General features: G+C 47.3%; 1 protein-coding gene across 1 annotated transcript in view; it reads left to right on the top strand.

Moving 5' to 3' along the window:
- Positions 1-17,841, top strand: part of LOC122805272 (breast cancer metastasis-suppressor 1-like protein) — a 360,358-nt gene that overhangs the window by 48,344 nt on the left and 294,173 nt on the right. The gene's annotated exons all lie outside the window — the stretch shown is intronic.

Below are 17,841 nucleotides of genomic sequence, written 5' to 3'. Positions count from 1 at the left end.
ACTTTCTGCTGATTGTCAATCTTGCAAACCTGTCGATCAACTGCCTGGTCGACTGTATAAAGTCAACTAGGTGGCAGTCAACGTTACACCCACTAAAGATTTTAACTGCCACGTGTGTGTGTGTGTGTGTGTGTGTATGCGCAAATGTGTATTTATTTATATTTTTATATATCTGTATGGGTCTGCTTCAAAACATTTTTCTTGATGTGTCAGCTGCTTTAATCTTCCACGTTGCTGGATTGCTGTGGGAATTTTGGTACAAGTTATTAATGCAGAAGAACTGAGACTTTGCCTGTCTCTGCCAGTGTAAATTTAATTTCCCCAAAAAGAGAGTCTCATGTGTCTTTTGCTGGGATTATTTAATTTGGGGGGTGGGTATGTTCCTTATTGTGGATCCATTTGCTGAGGTGAGCATTGTAGAGCAGTTACTAAAGACCATAGAGGATGCAGCTAAAATGATGGTCATGGTAGCCAATTTGATTGTTAATCCAAGAAGAGTGCCAATGTTAAAACAATTCTTAACAGGTGGAAAACCTCAACATGTAATTGTACAGTTTTTGAGCAGTATGCCCACTAGAAAAGATATGACCTTGCCAATTGTACAGAAGCTTATCAGTCCATTTAGTTGGAGAACTACCAAGGGCCCTCAAGAACGTGGATGGGTCTGATTACCTGGATCAGGCTAAAGTCAGAAGGGCTTTGCTTACAACTACTGACGTTTCCTCAGAGGGACAGTCTTAAGTTTCTTAGCTAAACATTTTCTCATAGCAAAACTGTAGGATTACAGTTATGCACTTTAAACCATGTTATTTGTGGTTAACTCTCTAACTCGATAAAATTAACAATATGAATAAACTGATAGAAGTAACAGCTGACAAATTCAAAATGTTTTCACTTGTCATTTTAAGAAAATGGGTGTGTCAGTCAGAGTGAAGACTGAACATTTTTGTTATGCTTGTCGAAAGACCTGTAATAAAACCTATGACAGATGTCAGTAACAAAAGAAAGTAACAGCTTTAAACATATTGTTTTAAATGAGGAAACATTTTCTCATAGCTGGACCTTGTACTGATAATATCGAGACTGTTAAATATGTAAAAAGTTTAACTTCTGAAAAGCATTCTACTTGTGATGTTATACGTCTCAGATGTGAAGAATCTTGTGGAATATGTAAGCGTGCATCGCTATTGGGCCATTGCCATTGGTGTCTTAATTGATGGCAAATCACTACAAGGACTGTTAGGCTTATAAAAGGGCTGTATGTTTGTAAGAATAAAAATATTAATTAATAAAACAGAAGTATTCACAGCGATAAGAAACACTATCCCTATTCTTAGAAATATAAATCGGGTTTAGAAGACCATTCCTAAGTTGAAACATGACATGATAATATGGAAGTATTTCTCTGCTTCAAAGGGTTGTGTTGTCATGGGGAAAGGTAGTTCTTTGCCGTATTGCCCTATCAGTGTGGGGAGCAGGGCCAACAGGTGCATAAGCCTACAAATGTGGTTCTACCTAACCCAGAAAATGGGGAGCAACTACCAGACTCCTCATTTAATGTGTATGAATCTGGCAGAGAACGAGGCATAGTCTTAGAAAGCCTTAAAGTACAAACATTTGGCTAAGGCTATAATAAGAAGAATCAGCACCAGTTAAAACAGTATGTCAGAATACATCTGTGACTAAGAAGGCTGCAAGATCAGAACCATTAGAATGAACAAGCTTAAATACTGCATATTGGAAGTGTTGCAGAGGGGTTTAAGTACTAGCAGAACTAAAGAGAAAACCCACACTGAAGTGGAATCTTTAGAGAAAATGTAGTTAGGAGGAGTGCTGTGTGTATCAGGTTGATAAAGGAAAGAAGCAAGAAAAATAGTACTAGCAGAACTAAAGAGAAAACCCACACTGAAGTGGAATCTTTAGAGGAAATGTAGTTAGGAGGAGTGCTGTGTGTATCAGGTTGATAACGGAAAGAAGCAAGAAAAATAAGGTTAGGAGAGACAACAGCTGACATTTGGGAATTCTGCTGTGTTCTCTTTCTAAGAGAAGTCAAAATTGACACCCCAGTGATTGTTCTAGTAGGACAGAAGGTAGTACCTTCTACCTCATTACTGTCTTACATTGAGGAAACCACAAAGTTTGCTGACTTTCAGGAAAAAAAGCACAGTGGAAGATGACACATGGAGAAGAACAAAGGAAAATGTTGCTATGGTTGTAGGGGAAAATGAACAAGATCATACATTTTGCCTATAAATTTAAGTTAGAGTGGTTTATAGTATAGAGAATTAAGGATAGAGAGGCTGTGCCCAGGCTTTTCAGAAGCCTAGTGATGAGATCAGCACATAGCCATATACTAGAGGGACACCTAGGAGTGGACAAGACTAAAGCACAGATCCTAGTAAGATTTTATTGCTTAGAATTATGAAAGAAATTGGACAACTTTGCTGGTTGTCCTGAGTTCTAGAAAATGGCCCCTCAACCAGGCTTTAAAAATTCATTTGATTCTGATGCACATCATATGTGTGCTGTTTGAATTTATTGCTGTGGATATTGTCAGGTCATTAGTAAAATCCAGCAATGGATTTCAGTATATTTTGGTTATTGTACACCAGACAGCTAAATACCCTGCAGTTATTCCAGCATGTAAACTTATGATAAATCTGTAACCAGGGAAGTAGTTTTATTATTTGCCAGGGTGGGGATGCTAGATGAAATATTCTGCATAATATCCAGAATAACACAGATACTTTTTTTTTATCTGTCTTACCTTAATGCAGGATTTCCAGATGGATTGGTGAGCAGTTTTAAGTGAATGCTAAAGACCATGCTAAGAAAGGTTATTCAGGAAGATGGCATAATGTGGGAACATTTAATAGCATGTCTCCTGTTTGCTACAGGCCTTGACCAGATACAGTCTTTCTGAATTATTATCTAGCAAACACCCTCATTAACCATTAAATATTGTCAGAAAAACTTGGGTAAGAAGAAGAAAAAACATTTAAATGTGCCATACAATACTAATTCCAGCTTGAAAGACGGTCTGAAAGTAGTGATGCCTGTAATATGGAAATGCGTGGAGAGAGCTCCAGCTACAAAACAAGGCTTGTATAATAGAAATGTAAAGGACCAAGAAATTTAAAACTAGAGACATGCAGTTAGATCAGTGGCATCCAGGAGGGAGGAGTTGTAAGCATCAGCAGTTAGTTATATGGCTATCTTGTCAGGAGGCCTTGTCATGTTTTGACTGTCACTGTTGTTTGTGGGAGTGGTGGGGGAATTATTGTACAGATCTGCAAGTAGCACCCATTTTCTGAAGACATGTGGCTCAAGGAATTTGTGCTAACATGTTGTACATCAGAATTTTGCTTCCACCCACTCCTTTATCAGCAATCTTGCCGCGGGTTTACAGGAGCAGCACACAAAAGCAATTCGGTCGGACACCAGAGCTGAAATTAAAATTGTTTGCTCCTATATTTATATCATACAAAGGAAACCCTGAGAACATCAGACCTATCATGCACGTAAGCATTTCAGTGAGTCCACTTTATTGAAAAAGTTTGCATGACCTTTGTTGTGGCAGAAATACTCTGGTTTCTCTGAATGTTCAGTGTGCCTACCAGCAGAAAAGATCAGAAGTTTTCTTTGCTAATGGTTAAGTTTATGAATAAATACCAGTCCTCACAATTTCAGAATACTACCATTTGGTTTATTATAATTATCTTGTAACTTTATAGTGTGTCTTCTACTCGACTCCAACCGTGTGTGGCTGGCTTGGATGCTAAATAATTTCAGACTGTCTGGGTCTCAGTCAGGGCTTTATTCCTTATTGCCATGGAACCTAACAGCATTTTATTGGCAGTCTTCCTTGGAGCTTGACATGCATACAGTCGGACATTATATTGCTGCAGTGTCAGTGGCTCCACAGATAGCACACAACTTTGGTGCTGGAAGACCAGGAGATTCCATTTCTGGTGACTGGATTGCTGACACTGCACTCCTGTGTGTGCCATCCTTCAGATGAGATGTTAAACTCAAGTCTTACCTGCTTGAGTTGGTGGTAGGTAGTTCATGTGGATGCAAAAGATCCCACTGCACCTGTCGGAAAGAGTATAGGAAATTTCCCCAAATTCCTGGAGAAATTTTCTTCAGTACTATTAATATCATTTTGGGTCCTCCCAGAAAAGAGATGACTAGCCTAGTAGGACTATCAGTTAACGGATTTAAAACAAAATAGTCGCTCATTAACTTCTTTACATCTCTGCTAAATAGCCATTCACATTCTGTCATCCTCATGCTGTCCTGCAACATAAACTCCACAAAACCTTCCATTTTGTCAGCCCAAAAGGGTGACAGTTCATTCACGTACAACACAAGATCTGAAGTAGGATATTCATTTGTCTGCAACCTGTGGGTTATGGATCCGATATCGGATCCGAACCGGCATGGTTTTCCAGCTATGGATCCAAGCTCTCAGCTCCTCCCCTCACCCATAATGCCCTGCTCTACCCTCATGACCTCAGATCTCGTTTGCCGCGCTGGTGACTGGATTTGTATTCATAGCTCTCAGCTAAGTGGTCATTTATTACTTGTTAAAACAGAAAATTTAAAGTTTTTTGTTTATTTCTGTGTGAAAGTTTAGGTTTCCCTCTTTGATAGTTTTATTTTGAGTTAAATTAAGTAATTTTTTTTCCCTCCCCTCGCTGTTGCGTAGAGTGTGTGTTGGGCCTGTGTGTCTTTTTGTTTGTTACTTTTAGTAGCTTTATAGATTATGGCTGATCAGCCTAAATCTATTTTCTCGAAATGCTCCGAGTGTGGCCATAAGCTCTCACCGGCTGATGGCCACACTCGTGTGTTAAGTGTCTCGGGGTTGAACACCTCACATCTGGTTGTTCCATTTGTGCAGGGTTCAACCCCAGGGCACTGAGGGAGCGGAGGTCCAAGCTTGTCTTGGCGGGTCTTTTACCGCCAGACTCGGCTCCGGCCTCCGCTCCTTCGGGAACAACTGTGGCTACGGTTGTTCCCCCTGTGGCACCCCCTCCTGCTCCTGGGACTCAACCTCCCGCTTCTGGAGAGGAGAGGGATGCTAGTAAAAAGGACCGGAGGGAGAAGCACCACAAGCGGCGGGCCGAGACCTCTGTTTCGGCCCCGCCAGCCAAGCGGCTTCTCCCGGCTCCGTGTCGGCTCGGTCTCCTCCTTCTCGGCTCCGGTCCCCTGTGTGCTTTTCACCGGGTCCTGAGGAGGAGGAGACCCGATCTCCGTCGAGGCTATCGAGGAGGCACTCCAGGCCTACCTCGGTAGCCTCGTCGAGATCTACACATAGCCTTTCTGATGCTGATCTGGACCGGATGATGAGAAGGTTCATCCAGGCCCAGATGCAGATGGGAGTGTTTGCCTCCCTCTGGGGAGCTCAACACCCTTTTAAGCCTATTGCTCCTTCTCCGACCCGCTATCCGGGTTCGAGCAGCTGGAGCCGAGCAGCTTCGAGCCGGGGGTGGGTCGGCGCCGATAGTACTTGGTACTTCGGATCCGACCCTGCCCTCGAGTGCGTCGGATCCAACCTCTTGGAGCCTGGATCCGAGCCTCGGATCCGGGGGGATCAGTGCTCCTTCGGCGCCGTCTGTGTCGGAGCGTACTGTCCCTTCGGATCCGAGCGCTTCGGCGCCGGCTCCGGTCCACTCTTCGGATCCGAGGGGGAGCCGATTGTCGGATCCTTTGGTCGAGGTCGGCTCCCCTTCGGCTTTTGATGTAGTGGAGAGGGCTCTGTTGAGGGTCTCCGGACCCCCGGCACTTGTTCCGGCTCCGTCCCGCGCTCCCTCTGCACTGGGCCAGGCTTCCACCATCCGGCCCCTGGGACAGCCCGCTTCTGTGCCCCAAGTTGCTCCTATGGAACAAATTGCTGCTTGCGAGGACTCCTCTGACAGCCCCCCAGAGGATGTCCCTCGCAAGCATACGTGCAAAAGGAGGCACATTGACTCCCCGAGTCTCTCACAGAAGACACGGACTTGGAGGAAGGGGAAGGCTCCCCACGGTCACCCCCCGAGGATGTCTCCTTTGGAGACATCATGGAAATGCTCCGTATAAGGGGGGGGTGGTCTGCCCCCAAGTCTTCCTCGGACGAGTCCGTGTTCTTGGAGGCATTTGAAACGGGCCCGTCTACCTCTTGGGTGTCCCCCCCTGCCGACCCACTGGTGGACCTTATTACCACCAGGGCGTGGAAGGAACCGGACACCGTGGAGCCAATTCCCAAGAGACCGGATAGGATCCTTAGTCCGCCATCCGACCGGGCCCATTGGAGTAAGGGGCCTCCGGTAGATGCCATGTTGACGGGCGGCCACAAAGAGGGAACTGGCTCAGGAGAGACCTCAGACCACCCACCGAGCAAGGAGTCTCGGATGATGGACCGCTTGGGGAAGCGGATGTTCAGTTCGGCGACCTTCTCGGTAAGGGCGCTGAACTATTTGGCACATGTCATTAGGATGCAGCGAGATCTTATTAAGGAATACGCTGCATCCCCCCCCCGAGTCCATTTCTAGGAGGACAGAGTTCTGCACTCCACCCGTATGGCCACTCTTAGGTCAGTTACAAATACTTCTATGCGGCTACTCTCCCATGCAACGGAAGGCGCCGCTAGAGCTGCGGGACAGGACTGGTCACTAGACGCCAGGCCTGGCTCCGCCACTGCGATTTTTCTGAGCCCTTCAAAGCGCCGCTATGCAACGCCTTTGATGGTTCTGCTCTGTTTGGCAAGACCGTTCGTAGACGTTGACCCAGAGCGAAAAGGACGGAAGACGCTGTCTGCCGTCGGAATCCGCTTCTCTGCACCCCAGAGGCCCTATTCTAGGAACCAAAAGGGTCAGAAGAAGATGTGGTTCCGAAGTCGCAGCAGTCCCAGCCTGCTCCGGACAACCAGTCCTTCCGTGGCAGAGGAGGACAGGGAGGACGCCGCCCTAGAGGCAGAGGGGCTCCCAGAAACTTCGGGTCCAGGGAACCTTTCTCTGAACGGCCCGCAGCAACCCTGAGGTTGCCCGACTGCTCTACTCTGGAGGCAGTCGGGGACGCTGGGCACCTAGCGGCATGGGAGTCCATAACATCGGACCGCTGGGTTCTCCAAATCATATCCAGAGGATATCGCATTCCTTTCCTTCACCTTCCAAAGTTGAAGTCCCTGCCAGACGCCCCACCCGGTGAACGGGAGGCCGCTTTGGCAGAAATTGGCCATCTGCTAAAGAAAGGAGCCATCCAGCCCGTTCCCCCAGACCAGATCGGATCAGGGTTCTACTCCAGGTTCTTTTTAGTGCCAAAAGACGGGGAACTAAGACCAATCCTAGACCTCTCTCTCTTGAATCTGGCAGTCCCCAAAGAAAAATTCAATGGTCACTCTGCAATCTATTCTCCCTTCTGGGAGAAAATCACTGGATGTGCTCGATAGACCTCAAGGACGCCAGACTACCACATCCTGATGGACAGGCGCTCCAGGAGGTTTCTCCGCTTCGGCTGGGAGCCAGTCACTACCAGTTCGGGTCCTTCCCTTTGGTCTCACCACAGCCCCCAGGGTGTTCACCAAAGTATTAGCAGTGGTAGCGGCCCACCTGAGGCTTCAGGGGTGCAGGTCTTTCCCTACCTGGACGACTGGCTTCTTACCGCCCCAACAAGGCATCTACTTCTATTGGCGAGACTCCTTTCTCCATCTTGCTCCCTTTCTGGGCATCACAATAAATACAAAGAAATCCAACCTGGCCCACACAGCTCTTAGATTTTATAGGGGCCAGGCTAGACACAAGGAGTTTACGAGCCTTCCTCACTGCGGACAGAGTTCTAAATCTGCAGCTCCAGGTGCGGGCCATTCTCCATTCAAGTTCTGTTCCCGCGGAGTTGGTCCTGAGGGCTCTAGGGTCCATGGCATCGGCTATAGCACTTCTTCCTCTTGCCAGGCTCAATATGCGCATTCTACAGTGGACGCTCTTAGTACAGTGGTCATACCTTGCTCTCCTCATGCATCATCCCATAGCGATCAGCAAGGCTTGCAAGCGGTCCCTCTTGTGGTGGCTCCACTCCCCGGATCTCCACAAAGGCCGCCCATTTTGTGCTTCTCCCCCTCTCGCCACGGTGACCACGGTCGCCTCCGCCTCGGGTGGGGGCACTTTGGCCGGACCGTCCAAGGCACGTGGAGCGATTCAGAGACCTTACTGCATATCAATGTTCTAGAGATGAGAGCAGTGCTCTTAGCATTGCTAGCACTTCAGGACTTTCTTCCCTTGGGAACAATTGCAATTCAATCGGACAACATGTCTGTTGTCTGGTACATCAACAAGCAAGGGGGAACAAGGTCTTACCCTCTTTGTCGAGAGGCCATGAGAGTTTGGGAATGGGCAATCTCCACCAATCGCTTTCTAATAGCAACGCACATTCCGGTCGGTCCAACATCCTAGCGGACAAGCTCAGTCGCACCATTCTGACCCCTTACGAGTGGTCTCTCAATTGTCAAGTAGCGGAACGCATATTCGCACGGTGGGGAACCCTTCATGCGATCTTTTGCTTCTCCCTCAAACACCAAGTGCGACAGTTTTTCGCTCTAATACCTCCTCCCGGAGGTACCCCAAGAGACGCTCTGGTGCATGCTTGGCCACCCGGTCTTCTGTATGCCTATCCACCCTTGCCTCTGATGCTCCAAGTTCTTCAGAAAGCCTCTCGGTGGGTTGCAGAATGATTCTCATTGCTCCATTCTGGCCTCGACAGATCTGGTTCCCCTTCCTAAGGTCTCACTCGGTGAATCCTCCTTGGATTCTAGATCCCATCCCGGATCTGATATCCCATCCATCCTGCATTCCTCCTCCGAATCTGGACAACCTGAAGCTGACCGCTTGGCTGCTCCAGTTCCACTCTTGATAAGGACTCCCGGTATTTCATCACCGGTTAAGGCAATTTTGGTGGCAGCTCATAAACCATCCACTAGAAAGGTTTACCGAAGCAAGTGGAAACGTTTCTCTTTGTGGGCGGAGCGGCAAGGCCTGAATCCCTTCACGGTTCCTCTTCCTTTAGTGCTTGACTTTCTAACCACTCTCTTTAACGATGGTGCCAGCAGTTCCACAGTCAAAGTACAACTGGCGGCAATTTCTCACTATCACATTGGCCATGACTCTAATCCTCTTATGTCAGCCAAATTGTGTAAAATTTTTCTTAAAGGTACTTTTCTTCTCAGGCCCCCTATAAAACAAGCAGTTCCTCCTTGGGACCTCTCTTTGGTTCTACAGGCCTTGACCGCCCCCCCTTTCGAGCCAGCGGCTACGGTGGATCTCAAATTCTTGTCCTACAAGACAGCCTTTTTGGTAGCCATTACATCGGCCAAGAGAGTGTCTGAACTTCAAGCATTATCAGCTAAACCTCCTTACTTGGTATTTCATCCGGACCGTGTCTCCCTCAGGACCAACCCGTCCTTTCTTCCTAAAATCGCTTCTGAAGCAAACATCAATCAGTCCATTAACCTCCCTGTTTTCTTCCCTAAATATGAAAACAAAGGTGAATATAAGCTACATTCACTAGATGTTCACAGGCAACTTAGATTTTATCTGAACAGGACAGCTGGTCATAGGCAATCAGACCAGCTGTTTATTTCCTTTGCAAAATTCAATTTGGGCAAGCCAATCTCTAAAGTTTCTCTGTCCCGCTGGATTTCACAGTGCATTTTATTGGCTTATCAAGCTTCAGGAAGGCCGCACCGGAGGGTGTTCATGCCCATTCAACCCGGTCAGTATCTACCTCGGCAGCCTTCAAGGCTAGGATTCCTCTAGATGATATTTGTGCAGCAGCCACGTGGGCTTCATCTCATACGCTTATTTCCCACTATAAGTTGGATCTTGCATCTAGGGGTAGAGCATCCTTTGGCTCATGGTGCTCCGGAATATCCTTCCATGATGGCCGCCCAAGATTCAGGTAGCTGGGGACTCTGTCCCACAGGTTGCAGACAAATGAATATCCTACTTCAGATTTAGAAGTTATGTACTCACCATAACGTTCCATCTGAGTAGGTGTATTCATTTGTCTGCAACCATCCCGCCCTCCTATCCCCCTGGCCTTTCAGTTTCCTGCATATTCTATGTTACCCTTTTTAGGGTGTTGTTGCTTTGGCAAACTCGATCTGAGGTCATGAGGGTAGAGCAGGGCATTATGGGTGAGGGGAGGAGCTGAGAGCTTGGATCCATAGCTGGAAAACCATGCCGGTTCGGATCCGATATCGGATCCATAACCCACAGGTTGCAGACAAATGAATACACCTACTCAGATGGAACGTTATGGTGAGTACATAACTTCTAATTTCTTTCTTCTTAGCTGCAGAAATAAGTCTCTGTCTTTCACTGGTTAGTGAAGCAAATCTTAAATGTAGGTACACATCAGGCTGCAAAGCAGAAATAATATATAGCAGTTTGCTGAAATGACCAAATTTTGCTCATTTGACAAACCAGTAGAGTGAGCAAAACGCCTCCTGGGGACAGAATTCTTAAGTTCAGTGCTGACTGGTAAGCAAATGCAATCAGACTTCAGACAGTCTTAATTTCCTTCAGTTTTCCACCTCCAGCAATTTCACACAAAAAAATACTTTTACAGAAAGCTGACGCTGTGGGCGGTGGTGCAAGTTACATCAGTAGCTCTGCCTAGTCAGGGCATACCAGAAATTCCTCCTGTCTAGCATGCAGGGCCAGTGTATGTGACATCACAGGCTGTTGCGCTCTACTTTCCCTGACCAGCCCACCGTTGATGTAGTCCCAGCCCCAGGGGATAGGACCGGGGACAATACAGCTGGTTAGCTGATTTCAGCTGGAGAAATGCAGATGCTGGAGGGAGACATTACTTTTATGAAAAAACAAAATATTTGTAGTTTAACATACACTGTGCCACAATACATATTGTGATGCCTATGCATTTATTAACAAAATTAAAAAAGTAGATTAGAAGAGGAAGTAGAAATAATTAGGATGAGATCCAAGAGATGCAGGATTGAAATAGGGGCCCTAGTTAGGCTAGCTGTATTGTTTGACCTTAAGATAAGATAGATTTTCTTATAGATATATTGCTACTTCTAAATATATTTTCTAAAGTTCCACCAAAATGCTGCGGATAAAGCAGTGAACATGTTGGATTGTACTGATGAGTATGTAATTGGCTGGGAGTTTTGTAACTGACCTGGAAATGGCATATTATACTTTTTCCCGTGGCAGATGCTTCATAGTTGCTTGTTTTGGAGAAAATAGTTTTATTTCCTTGCAAATTGCAGACTTTTAGTGGTTTTAGACATTCATGGTGCACTTAAAACTGACAGTGTCATGTTCTGAAAGACAGCTATGTTTATCCCTTGTAGAGCGGTAAAAGCTTGTGTAAAGCTGTCATGGTTTGGTGTTGCACAAAAATCTGTTTTGAAGGGTTAAATATTTTTGCTTCCTTTTCTGTATGCAGTACGTAACTTAGACCATGCCCAAACCACAGCTTGTTGCACTGAATTTGTTTTTCTGTGGACACAGTATTTTCTATTAGAGGTTGAAGTTGTGGTGGATTATGGTAGTTATGACATTGTAACTTTAGATGTTAGGTTGTCTATCTCTCGCCTTCATTTTTGCTGGTTGGGATCCTCTGCTCCGACTCTGCCATCTTCTATAGCTCGAGAGCGGTTTACTGGCTCGAGGCTACCCCTTATCCCATGATGCCTAGCGCTAGCTACCCAGATCTCATTTGCCGCTTCAGCTGCGAGGTTCGTTGTTACTGGCTCAGGCTCCTATAAGTTTATTATTCTGCCTTTTTTGTCAGATTAGGGGTTTTGTATTGTAGTCAAATTATTAGTCGCTATTGAGTTTATTTTAGTTGAGTGTTGTAGTTTTTTCCCTTAGAACTTGTTTAATTTAGAGCCCCCCCCCTTTCCCTCTTTAGGAGCGTGTTAGTCTTTTTGTTAGGTAGCCGTTTAAGTTCGAGGCTTCCTATTTTTTTTTTTTTTTTAAGACTATCTTTATACTGTGTTTTGTCTTTTTGTGGTAGTGTTCTGATATTAGTTTTTTGTGCTGTCCGGCCTTTTGGCTAAAGCAGATTGGAGTAGTTATTCCTCAGTTGTTGGATATGTCTAAAGAATCCAAGGTGTCAGGATTCAAGAAGTGTGACATGCTGTCAGAAAATGTCTCTTGACAGATGGGCATACTTCTTGCGTCTATTGCTTAGGCGCAGTGCACCTGCAGGACTCTTGTTCTGTCTGCCATGCATTTAGCCCAAGAGTTCTGCAAGAGCGCAAAAATAAACTTATTTTGAGGGGTCTTCTTAAGCCCCAGGATTCACCGGCCAAGGCTCAGCCTGTGAAATCTCCTAAACCGGCCAAATCGTCGGCTCCCAGCTTGGAGCCGTCATTGGCCCAAGCCTTGCCTACTACTTCGGTTCCGACTGGAACTGAGGAGACTGCCTCCTTGTCGGCTCCATTAGTACCTTCGGAGCTGTCAAGGACCCACAAGAGGCCAAGGTCCCCTTCGCCAGAGTCTATACATTCGGATCCTCGGTCTCCCCTGTTGCAGAGTGACCGCAGTCACAGATCGTCCCATTCTTCTTGGTCCTCTAGGCTCTCGGACCACGACGTGGAGAGAGTGGTCAGTAGGTTGTTAAGTTGCAGGCACTGGCCAAAATCTTGTCCAGCCCCTCTTAACAGGTGTCTGCTCCATCCGTTTCTATCTATGTTCCTCCTCCGACTCCATTGAGCTCGGAGCCGGAGTTTGTTGGGGTTCGAGTCGTGGAACCGTCGGCTCAGATAACGATTTCTCCTTCGGATCCATCATTGGCACCGATCCTCTCGATGGTTCCTTCTGTCGAGGGATCTGGGCGCCGAGACTCCCTCGTCAGCTCCGAGGGGGTGATTGGTATCGGACCCTTGTCCGACCCTGTTCTCCCTCTTGGAGCTTCGGCGCAGGTGAGCTCTGCTCCTACATCGGCCTCGGAGCAGTCTCCCTCTGTGCGGAGGAAGATTCCGGTTTCCTCGGAGCCTTCTCTACATCATGGCAGGGACGCCTTCGATGTCATGAGGAGTGTGCTGGCCTCTGAGCCAGTTCCACCCCACTGACTCTGTCCCCCGTAGTGCCTGCGTCAACCTCTGTCCCTCTTCCAGATCCCAAGCGTGGGGAACCGGTGCTCCAGGGCACCCCATTGGGTATTTCCTCTTCTTCCGAGGCCTCCCCTGATCATTCAGAGGATCCCCCTCGGAAGAGGAAATGCAAGAGGAAGCACATTGACTCCCCCGAGTCTGTCACTTCGGATACGGATTTGGATGAATCGGAAGGGTCGCCGAGATCCCCCTCTGAAGTTGTTTCCTTTTCGGACATAGAAATGCTTAAGCAGAGGGGAACTGGAATATCCTAGCCCCTACCGAGGACGAATCTGTATTCCTGGATGTGTTCGGTTCCCGACCTTCCACCTCCTGGGTGTCTCCGCCTTTCAATCCACTAATGTCAGTAGTGGCTCGAAGGGCTTGTTCAGCCCCGGATACAGTGGAACCAACCCCGAGGAGACCAGACAAGTTTATTACTGCACCCCCTGACAAGCAGTCCCTTACTAAGGGTGTTCCCGTGGATGCCATGGTGGTAGCAGCAGCCACTAAAAAGGAGTCAGCGGAAATGTCTTCCTCTGTCCATCCTCCTAACAAGGAGTCCAGGACCATGGACATATACGGGAAGCAAATGTTTGCTTCGGTGACCTTTTCCATGAGGTCACTGAATTAATTATGCCATTTCACCAGGCTTCAGAGGGATCTCCTGAAAGAGCTCGGAGATGCCCTTCAGGATCCATCAGCTGAAGGGGTTCAGGCTAAAGTGGCTTCTCAGCTGGCGACCCTTAACTTGGTAGTTGACTCCTCCATGAGGCTCATCTCCTATGCAGCCAATTCTGTGAGTAGAGCCGCAGGCACAGGCGTGGCCCTTCGGAGACATGCATGGATGTGGCTGTGTAATTTTGCGGAGCCCTTCAGAGCGTCAATCACCAACACTCCTTTGACGGTTCCTTTCTCTTTGGTCCACAGGTGAAAGATACTCTCACTAGGTGTGAGCAGGAAGGCAAGACTCTCTCTGCGGTGGGAGTCTGTTTTTCCACTCCATCCAGACCATACCCCAAGGGTCGGAAGAGTGGGAAAATGTGGTTTCGGAAATCCCAGGGAGCTTCGTCTGACACACGTAATGATTTTTCCTCCAGGGGCAGAGGAGGAAATAATAACAGATGCCACCCTCGTGGCAGAGGGGGTCTGCAGAACCAGGGCAACAGAGGATCCTTCTCTGACGAGCCCTTCCAACATCCTTGAAGGGTTGCCCGACTGTCTGTCTCTGGAGACAGTCGGGGGAAGACTTTCATTGTACCCAAAAGCCTGGTTAAACCTAACACAAGACAAATGGGTACATTCAGTCATATCCGGAGGTTACAGAATCCCATTCTTTCAACCCCCTTAACCGTCACGCAAGTCCCTCCCAGATATTCCACCCAATCTGAGGGACCAAGCAATTATAGAAGTTTCAAAACTGCTAGAAAAAAGTCATCCAGGAAGTCCCGGCAGACCAACACTGATCCGGAACTTACTCAAGGTTCTTTTTGGTACCAAAAAAGACAGGGGACTGGAGACCTATTTTGGATCTCAGCAGACTGAACAAGTCTGTTCAAAGAACAAAGTTTTGGATGGTCACGCTACAGTCCATTCTACCCTTTCTGGGTCAGGACAATTTGATGTGCTCCAAGATGCGTACTATCACATGAAAATGGACAGACGCTCCAGGAGGTTCCTTCGCTTCCGGCTGGGAGCCAGTCATTACCAGTTCAGAGCTCTGCCCTTTGGTCTCATCACAGCCCTCAGGGTGTTCACCCAATATATGGCAGTGGTCACGGCTCACCTGAGGCGTCGAGGATTCCGGGTGTTTCCATATCTAGACGACTGGCTCCTTACTGCTACTACCAGGCATCATCTCCTTCAAGCCAGGGACTATACAATTTCAATTTGCTCCCAGCTAGGCATTACCATAAATTTAAAAAAATCTGCCTTGTTGCCCTGTTGCCCTATCAATCTATTACTTGTATAGGAGCAGACTAGGATACAAGGAGCATGTCCGCAAAGCTACCTTCGGACAAGGTGTCCACAATTCGCCAGCAAGTTCAAATCCTCATGCAATGCAAAAGGGTACAAGTCAGGTACGTCCTTCAAACTCTAGGTTCTATGGCAGCGGCAATTCTTCTGATACCCCTGGCCCGTTTTCACATGAGAATCCTTCAGTGGCTTCTATTCACACAGTGGTCCTTCCAACAGCTCCCCATGTCTCGCATGATCATGATTACAGAAGCATGCAAAAGGCACCTTTCCTGGTGGATGGTCTCCCCACTAGTGACTCAGGGCAGACCCTTCATTCAGCCCCCTCCGGTTGCTACAGTGACCACAGACTCCTCCCTGATAGGGTGGGAGGGGGGCATTATCAGGGAAGGACAGTCCAAGGCACTTGGCAGACTCACGAGTACCATCTGCAAATAAACGTCCTAGAAATGAGAGCCATGCTCCTAGCGTTGCAAGCTCTTCAGGACTCTCTCCCTTCTGGGACCATTGCAATTCAAACGGACAACATGTCAGTGGTATGGTACATCAACAAGCAGGGCGGAACCAGGTCCTACCCCCTATGTCAAGAAGCGCTCAGACTCTGGCAGTGGGCAATTTCCTCCCAACGATTTCTGATTGCAACGCACATCCCTGGGACGTCCAACGTCATAGCGGACAGGCTCAGCAGAGCTATTCTCATGCCTCACGAGTGGTTTCTGAATTAGGTAGCTGCGGATTTAATCTTCCGCAAATGGGCCACCCCTTTCAACAGCAAATGCAGCAACTACTTCTCCCTTCTTCCACTTCCTGGTCTCTCTCCCAGAGACGCTGTAGTCCACGATTGGCCTCAGGGATTTCTTTATGCCTTCCCTCCATTTCCCCTGATACCGAAACTCATACAGAAAGCTATGTCGTCGGGTTGCAGAATGATCCTCATTCCCCCCTACTGGCCTTGACAGATATGGTTCCCATTCCTGCACCATTACCTTCTCGAGCAGCCTTGGACTCTGGATCCGATTCCAGACCTACTGATTCATCAGTCAGGTGGGCTGCATCAATCCCTTCAAACACTCCAGCTTACAGCTTGGTTGCTCTACTTCCAACCTTAGCCAGGCTTCCCAGCTTTTCCCCGGCCGTACGTGATATTATTGTCTCCTCCCATAAGTCTGCCACTAGAAGGTCTTATGCTAGCAAATAGAAACATTTTTCTTGTTGGGTAGAGGCTAGGAAATAGATCCCTTCACAGCCCCTATCCACGAAATCTTGGAGTTCCTAACAGAACTCTTTCATTCGGGGTCCGCTTCTGCTACAATCAGGGTTCAATTAGCGGCCATTTCAAATTTTCATGTTGGGTTGTCTAATGCAAACATTATGTCTCATAAGCTATGTAAAGCCTCTGTAAGAGGGACTACTCTCCTTAGACCCCCAGTGAGAGATCCCCCTCCGCCTTGGGACCTTAATTTGATACTGACCTCCTTGATTATGCCCCCTTTTGAACTGGCAGCGTCTTGCTCCATTAAGTTTCTATCTTGGAAAACTCTCTTTCTGGTAGCTATTACTTCAGCCAGACGTGTCTCTGAACTTCAGGCACTATGCGTCCGTCCTCCATACTTAGTATTTCATAAGGACAGGGTTGCTGTGAGGACTAATCCCTCTTTCCTTCCGAAAGTCTGCTCAGAAAATAATTTGAATCTATCTATAAACCTACCTGTGTTTTTTCCTAACTACACCAGCAAGGCAGAATACAAGTTACATCAATTGGATGTTCATAGACAATTGCGTTTCTACCTGCATAGGACGAAGGATATAAGGAAGTTTGACCAACTATTCCTTTCCTATGCTCAGGGCAAACAGGGTCTCCTAGTTTCCAAAGTGACCTTATCTAGTTGGTTGTCTCACATCATTACCTTTATCTATCAACTAAGGAACAAAGAATTGCCTATCAAACCGAAGGGTCATTCTACTAGGGCCTTAGCCACCTCTGTAGCCTTCCAGTCTAGGTTGGCCATGGACTCTATCTGTGCTGCCGCTACGTGAGCAAATCCTCATACCTTTATTTCTCATTACAAGTTGGATTTGGTCTCCAGGAGTAGAGTTAACTTTGGTTCCACTGTTCCGAAGAGTGTGTTCCAATGAGCCACCCAGGATTGTAGGTGCTAGGGACGCTGTCCCAACCAGCAAGAACGAAGGCGAGATAGGCAACTTAACATAAACAAGTTATGTACCTATCATAACGTTCCATGTTAGTTGTCTTCATCTCGCCTTCTTTCTTGCGTCCCCCCCCCCACTCCATCCCCTTGTCCTATTGGACCGAGAGGAGTTCAGGTTTCACTGGCTGAGTGTTCTCTGGTTTGTTTCCTCTACTGACTTGGAGAGTAGGACAGGTATGCTTAACCTTTTTGTTTGGAGAGGTTCATTCTATAGATATGTCTGGGGTTAGCTATTTCAAACGAGATCCGGGTAGCTAGCGCTAGGCATCATGGGATAAGGGGTAGCCTCGAGCCAGTAAACGGCTCTCGAGCTATAGAAGATGGCAGAGTCGGAGCCGAGGATCCGCTCCGATCCCAACCAGCAAGAAAGAAGGAGAGATGAAGACAACTAACATGGAACGTTATGGTAGGTACATAACTTCTTTTTTTGGCTGCCCTGAGAACATCTTGTGCTGAAGGATGCTGTACGTTATGGAGACTGTTTTAACATGCCTTCTCTTTTACAGATGACCTGCAATAGAATGAAACACTTGTATTGTTAACCTTGCTATG

The sequence above is a fragment of the Protopterus annectens genome, chromosome 6.part1 (genome assembly GCF_019279795.1).
Source record: "Protopterus annectens isolate FY-2018-M chromosome 6.part1, PAN1.0, whole genome shotgun sequence".
Classification (NCBI taxonomy): Eukaryota; Metazoa; Chordata; order Ceratodontiformes; family Protopteridae; genus Protopterus; species Protopterus annectens.
Note: the sequence above shows the minus strand (reverse complement) of the source record. Positions and strands in the feature narration are given on the sequence as shown.